The 6,979-nt window shown below is 52.6% G+C and overlaps 1 protein-coding gene across 5 annotated transcripts in view; it reads right to left on the bottom strand.

Moving 5' to 3' along the window:
• HVCN1 (hydrogen voltage gated channel 1) overlaps window positions 1–4,945 on the bottom strand; it is a 37,141-nt gene extending 32,196 nt beyond the window's left edge. For 2 of the 5 annotated variants that reach the window (XM_047088316.1, XM_047088314.1), the window contains exons 1-2: window positions 4,793–4,894; window positions 4,153–4,250 (exon numbers count right to left, since the gene is read on the bottom strand). The gene's annotated coding sequence lies outside the window, so the exon portion shown is untranslated. Of the gene's footprint in view, window positions 1–4,152; window positions 4,251–4,280; window positions 4,385–4,679; window positions 4,711–4,792; window positions 4,895–4,921 lie in introns of those variants that run through there. The other 3 variants (XM_047088317.1, XM_047088318.1, XM_047088315.1) reach the window with 3 other exon arrangements.
• Between the last annotated feature and the right edge of the window lie 2,034 nt (window positions 4,946–6,979).

Consider the following 6,979-nt stretch of genomic DNA (forward strand, 5'->3'; position numbering starts at 1 on the left):
AAGGGAGACAAAATCCCAAGCAGGTTCTGTGCTGTCAGCGCAGAGCCCAATGCAGGGCTTGATCCCATGAACCATGAGATCATGGCCTGAGCTGAAATCAAGAGTCAGACACTTAACTGCCTGAGCCACCCAGGTGCCCCTACGCATACATTTTAAAAAATACATCTGCAAGAATATAGCCAAACTCTTTACAGTGGTTATTGCTGGACAAAAAGGGAGTGTGGGTATTTTCCTTCTACTGACTTCCAGAAGGTCTGAACTCTTACAGTGAGTTTGTGTTACTTCTTAAAATTTATTTCTGGGCATCTGGGTGGCTCAGGCAGTTAAGCTGACTTTTTGGCTCAGGTCATGATCTCATGGTTTGTTGAGTTCGAGCCCTATAGTGGGCTCTGTGCTGGAAGCACAGAGCCTGGAGCCTGCTTTGGATTCGGGGTCTCCTTCTCTCTCTGCTCCTCCCCCCCACCCCCCACTCACGTGCACTCTCTCTCTCAAAATGAATCAAACATTGGGGCGCCTGGGTGGCGCAGTCGGTTAAGCGTCCGACTTCAGCCAGGTCACGATCTCGCGGTCCGTGAGTTCGAGCCCCGCGTCAGGCTATGGGCTGATGGCTCAGAGCCTGGAGCCTGTTTCCGATTCTGTGTCTCCCTCTCTCTCTGCCCCTCCCCCGTTCATGCTCTGTCTCTCTGTCTCAAAAATAAATAAACGTTGAAAAAAAAAATGAAACAAACATTAAAAATTTTTATTTTTAATGTAGGTGACATATGCACATACTAAAGGGAAATAGGAACGCCTGGACAGCTCAGTCGGTTGAGCATCCAACTCTTGATTTCTTGGGATTCTCTCTCTCCCTCTCCCTTGCTCGCCCTCTCAAAATAAACTTTAAAAAGCAAAAGAACACAAAAAAATATATGACAAAAAAGCCTCCTTTCTACCCATTCTCCCCAGAAGCAGCCAGTTTTTTGTTTTTTTTTTTATATTGTGGGGAGAGCGCAAGTAGGGGAGGGGCAGAGAGGGGGACAGAAGATCTGAAGCAGGTTCTGCGCTCACAGACTGAGCTGAAGTCAGACATTCAACTGACTAAACCATCCAGATGCCCCCAGAAGCAGCCACTCTTACCAGTCTCCTTTGCGGCCTTCAGTGGTGTTCTAGGCCTTCACCAACACACCCGTATTTACTCTTTTTTTAAAACTTAAACAAATGTGAGCCCACGCATACTGCGTGAATCTTGCTTGTTTCCGTTTAGGGTGTGGCAGGCTCAGTGATGACCCACCCCCAAAGATATACATGTCCTAATCCCCAGAACCTGTGAATATGTCACTTTACATGGCAAAAGGGACTTTGCAGATATGATTACATTAAGGATCCCAAGACGGGGATTATCCATATCCAGGCGGGTCCGATGTAATCAGAAGGGTCTTTATGAATAGAGTAGAGCAGGAGAATCAGACACAGAAGGACAGGTGAGTACAGACTCAGAAGTTGGAGCCAGAGATTTGAGGATGTTATGCAACTGGCTTTGAAGATAGAGGGAAGGGATTGCAATCCAAGGAATGCAGACAGCCTCTAAAAGTTGCAAAGAAACAGATCCTCCTTTAGAGCCTCCAAAAGGAATGCGGCCCCACCAAGGCCTTGATTTGGACCCAATGGATTGATTTTGTACATCTGATGCCCTCAGCACTGCAAGGTAATAAATTTATGTTGTTTGAAGGCTCAAATGTGTGGTGACTTGTTACAGCAGCCATAGGAAAATAATACAGTGTTTCAGATTATCCTAGATCGATGTGTGCTAAATCAAGTGCACTCCTTGGAATGACAGCCCAAGACTTCCCTGTAGGAATGTATGTAGTCCCACTAGTGATCAGTGTTTAGATTATTTCCCCATCTTTTCCTGCCCCAATGTTCCAATAACACTGCACACTGTGTGATTTTATAATTGGGGGAAAAAATGATCATTCTGAAAAAAAAGTATTCACATAGACTTAGAAAAAAAAGTTCTTCTCCTTAGTACCATGCTGGGGGCATAAGGGACTCTTGGAGAATTTCTTGCTGGTTGACTGACAGAACAGCTTCTGTAACCAGCAGAGTTCAGCTCAGTGTGTTCCTGTTCTAGCCCCTTGGGTCCCTCGACCTGCTCTCAGGAGATGGGCTGAAATGGAACCATTAGCACAAGCAAAGGTGAAGGGGGCAGTTAAGGCGCCTGGAGATTTCCTTCCTTCACAAGACAGGAAATAGAACCAGCACATATATAAAAAAAAAAAAAAAAAAATCCCAGGTTCACTAATTCAAGCAACAGAAAATTTCAACCTACTACGAACTGCCCATTAAAACAGACAAAAGTGATAAAACTCAATGCTTGTGGGGCTGTAGGGAAACTTGCACACATTGCCAGGCATAGTTTTTCCTCAACAGCCATCTGGTGATAAGTGGCAAGTGCCTTCAAAATAATCATACTCTTGACTTGAACACAACAGTTTGGGAACTATTATCTCAAAGAAATAATTTGATAGCAAAAAACATGTACAGTGTGGACAAGCTAAGCTGGATATGATGCCTAGAAGCTGGAAAGACCCCACAAGCCCCGCTTTTGAGAAAAGCCGAGAAAGGCTATGGGCTGACAGAAGCAATGACAACTCTGGGGTGTCATGTCGAAATACAGAAAGAATTCTGTTAAGTAATGAGAAGTAGAACCCTGAATGGTTGCACACACTTGCTTGCAATTGTACAATATAATTGGAACATTCACTATGTGCCAAGCGCTGTGCTGAGTTCCGGGGAATCCAAAGCCAAGAAGATAAAGGCCATGGCCCTGACAGACTGATACTTCAGCTGGATGGACAAGGAACCAGGGAAACACATAAGCAAGGTAACACCACCCAAGACTAAGCATACGAAGAAGGAAAAACAGTAATGCAAGAAGGGACCAGGCCAGCGTGGCTCCTGCAGGTGGAATAGTGGGGGAAGACTTGAGTAGGAGACTTGCATAGTGGTCCCTGAATTGCAGAGAGGTTAAGTCACAAGAAGATGGCTGGAAGACCATGTGCACAGGCCCTCAGAGGGCAAAAAAAAACCCACAGAAAAACACAAAAAAACCTTCAGCAAGTCCAAGGAAGAAAGAGGAGGTCAGTGTGGCTGCAGTAAGGGGGCGGTGGCAGGAGACAAGGGTCTGATCTCATAGAGGGCGTGGTAAACAACTCTGAACATTTGGGGGTCAAGAGTGGTGGCAGGGAGGCCAAGAGGAGGCGAACGATACGGGGATGCAGAGCAATGGCCGGATTCAGAACATGCCGAGAAGTAGAACCTGCTGCCGGCTTACATGCTGGAGAGGAGATGAAGACCAGGTTTTGGGGCAAGAACACTCTGGACTTCCTCCTTCACTCTAAACCAGGGATGGGGAGGGCTTGGGGGCTGCAGAGCAACTCTGGAATTGTGCGAGCCTCAGCCCAAAGATTTTCAAAACCCTGCCCCTACTTCCCCCCAGGTACTCGGAGGGTGAGAAGTTACCACTGCCAGCTTTCGTCTTATCAGAAGCTTCCAGCCGATGTTGGGCCTTTCCAGAAACACTGCAGGTCTCAGGTGGCCCTGACTGACCTTAGGTTAAAGGTGTCCAGGACAGAGGAGTGCTTTCAGAGGGGCGGGTGAGGCTGGAGGGGGACACAGCTCGGTAGCAACCTTGGGCCAGAGGCTGGGCTAAGCTTTCATACCAACCATGTCACTTAACTCTCAGCACTCCTGTGAGGGAAGTACCATGCTCAACCCCACGGAACGGTCGAGGGAACTGAGGCATGGAGAGGTGGAGTCCCATGGCGAAGCCTGCAGGAGCCCCTGCACTCAGCAGAGGCGCGGGGCTGGGGGGTTGGAGGGGTGGGGGGTAAAGGTCTCTGAGTTCCTGCAGGGGGCTGGCTGTACCTCCGTGTCCTGGAGTTTAACCTGTCCCCAGCCTACCCTTCTTGTTCCTCAGCACACCCTGCCCCAGAGGCGAGTGTTTCCAGTATTTCCAGGTGAAGGATTTGCTGCCCCGGAGGTTCCCTCATTTCAGCCTCCCCCTGGGGTCCCCAGTACTACGTTTACCACCCCTTCTCTCTCTGCAGTCTCCCTGGCGGGGCAGCGAGAGGCAAGGACGAGGAATAAAAGGATTTAGGGGTTCACACGGACCTGGGTGTGAGTTCTGGCTCTGCCTTTGGCAGGGTGGCGAGTGTCCGTTTCTTCACCTGTGAGAGGGAGACAAGGAGGGCGAGTGTCCGTTTCTTCACCTGTGAGAGGGAGACAAGGAGGGTACTTACCTCACCTGTTGCTGCGCTCAGCGTGTGATGAATGAAGGCACCTGTCCCCACGTTAAGCACGCCCGTGCAAAAGGGCAGTTCTTATCAAGGCTCCCGTTTTTCAAGGGGAGGTAACGGAGGCCAAGAGGGACTTCCCTCCCATGTCGCGTGGCATACTGTCTCCTGCCCCCCCCCCCACCTGACTCTAGTACCCTCCGGACAAGGGCTGGGGGAGGGGTCCCCCGGGGAATGACCGTCCGCCCCGGTAAACGCTAGAACAGAGGGCAACTGGGGGCGGGGTCCCAGGCAGGCTGGCGGGGGAGCGGCGACGGGGATGAGGGTCCGCTCCTCGGAGGGCGCCGGCTGGGAGGGCTCGGAATGGGGGCCGCGCGCCCCCCGTCCCAGCGCCGGAGCACTTACCCTGCGCCCCTCCCGCCCGCGGCCACCGCAGCGACTGCGAGCTCTGCGCCCGCCGGGCCGCCCCGCCCGCCCCTTCCGACCCGCCCCTCCTCGCGACCCGCCCGCCCTCTCACCCCGTTCTCGTCTCGGTCCCTGGCTCCCGCCTGGGTCTCAGTCCCCTTGCCCTGGCCTGCCTGTCTCCCCTGTGGTCTCCGGCTTGTCCCCCACCCGGCCGCCTCCCTCCCCGCAGCCCCGAGCCTGGCCTGGGCCTCTCGCGGTCCCGCGGATGGACAAAGGTCCGCCCGTGGGAGCCAATCGCGAATCACGAGAATCCTGTCCCAGGCGAGCCTGAGGGAAGGGGTGGGAGGAGGGAACCACTTCCTTCCTCCTGCGGGATGGAGAGGGGGCGGAAACGCTCCCCTCCCCACCGCACACGCTCGGGGAAGCTGGGCCTGACTTCTGGCAGCACCCCTGCTCTCATTACTTGGGGGTGGCTCCGAGCGGCTTTGAGGGTCCCCTGCATTGCATCTGCCACGTAGGGGTTGGAGAGTGGGCAGAATGCCCTCAGGGGATGGCCAACCTTGAGGTGGTCGGGACACCCGCGGGGGGGGGGGCTGTGTCTGGCAGTGGCGAGGGGTCCTTGCTGGGGGCTGGTATTGGCAAGGAGGAGGGCGCCTTCCTGCCAGGAGGCTGAGCCCCTTGGCCAGGCTGACTCCTACTCACCTTCCCGCGCAGCTCCAACGTCTCTCCCGGCCCAGGGCTTCCCCAGCACTCTGCACGCACTTCATTCTGGCACTGCTCTGGAATGGGTTTCTGTTAGTTTCCGTCTTCCAAAAAAGACCACTTGCCCCAAACGCCTCTGGGCAGAGGCTCTCCCCCACGCACCTCCCTGCTTCTGGTTTAATTGGGGGTGGGAGGAGTCTCAATCCTGGGAGTTCTGGGAGTTTCCCATTGCAGCTGTAACAGGTTACCGCAAACCCAGTGGCTTAAAACAACACGAACTTGTTATCTTAACAGCTGTGGAGGTCAGTGGTCCAAATGGTCTTAATAGGGCTACAAGCAAGGTGTTGGGCGGGCTGTGTTTCTTTTGGAGGCTCTAGTGGGGAACTCATTCCTTGCCTTTTCCAGGTGGTGGCTTCACTTTGACCTGTGTTTTCGTCATCCCATCTCCTCTAGATCTGACCTTTCTCCTTCCCTCCTAAAAAGACCCTCTTGATTACATGGGGCTCATCCTCAACACCCTTGACTTAATCACACCCTTTCAACAGGTACTGTATTCACAGGTCTTGGGGCTTAAAATGGAGACATCTGGGGGGGGGGGGGGGGGCTGTAATCCCCAGGGGTATTGTTTCCATTGGCTTCCACTGAGTCTGCTCTTCCCAATCCTGCCCCCAACCTCTTGCTGGATAGTAAGTAGGCTTTCTTAAAAACATCTCAGTCTGATCTGACTTTTCAGTCACATTTTTGTTGTTTCAACATTCCTATTCTGGTCCCTAAGCCATAGTCTGGTCCATTTTAAACTTCAACCTTCTTCTTTTTTTTTTTTTTTTAAGTTTTTAAAACTTTTCTTTATTTTTTGAGAGACACAGAGAGACAGCGAGAGAGAGAGAGAGAAAGAGAGAGAGAGAGAGAGAGAGAGAAAGAGAGAGAGAGAGAGAGAATGAGTGGAAAAGGGGCAGAGAGAGAGGGAGACCCAGAATCCGAAGCAGGCTCCTGGCTCCTGTCAGCACAGAGCCCAACACGGGGCTCAAACTCACAGTGAGATCATGACCTGAACCGAAGTCGGACACTTAACCGACTGAGCCACCCAAGCGCCCCTCAACCTTCTGTTCTATTAAAAATGCCCCTCCCCTACCAGTGCCAGCTGGACAGAATGGAAAGGATGTGTGCACTAAACTGGTCTGTGCATTCACTCCCTCAGGGTCTGGGAAGGGAAGAGGTGGAGAGAACAGGTATCAGGTATCTCCCCACCTTACTGCCCACCTGGAAGCCGCAGTCCTCTTTCCATAGGCTTTAACAATTGGTCCTGCCTATAGTTACAAGCAAAGTGCAGACAGGTGGTGGCCTCAACAGGCCCTAGGAAGCCGAGGCTCAAACCTCGCCCCAGGCTTGATCTTCTGGCTGACCCCTGCTGGAGACATCTCTCATTATCCCTCCATCCCTCCCGTGTGCTGCCTCCTGGCCCAGCTCTGCAGGGGGCCTGGGGAAGCCCGCAGCTGCCAGCCTTACCTAGGCTCTGGAGACTGGGACCACCAGCGGGGACTTATTTCCATACCTGTTAGGAATCAGGATCCTGAGACAGCAGGTCGGCAAGTCTGGAG

This window comes from Lynx rufus, unplaced genomic scaffold (assembly GCF_022079265.1).
Source record: "Lynx rufus isolate CCGP_SWC_20201006 ecotype Redwood Valley unplaced genomic scaffold, mLynRuf1.p SCAF_24, whole genome shotgun sequence".
Classification (NCBI taxonomy): domain Eukaryota; kingdom Metazoa; phylum Chordata; class Mammalia; order Carnivora; family Felidae; genus Lynx; species Lynx rufus.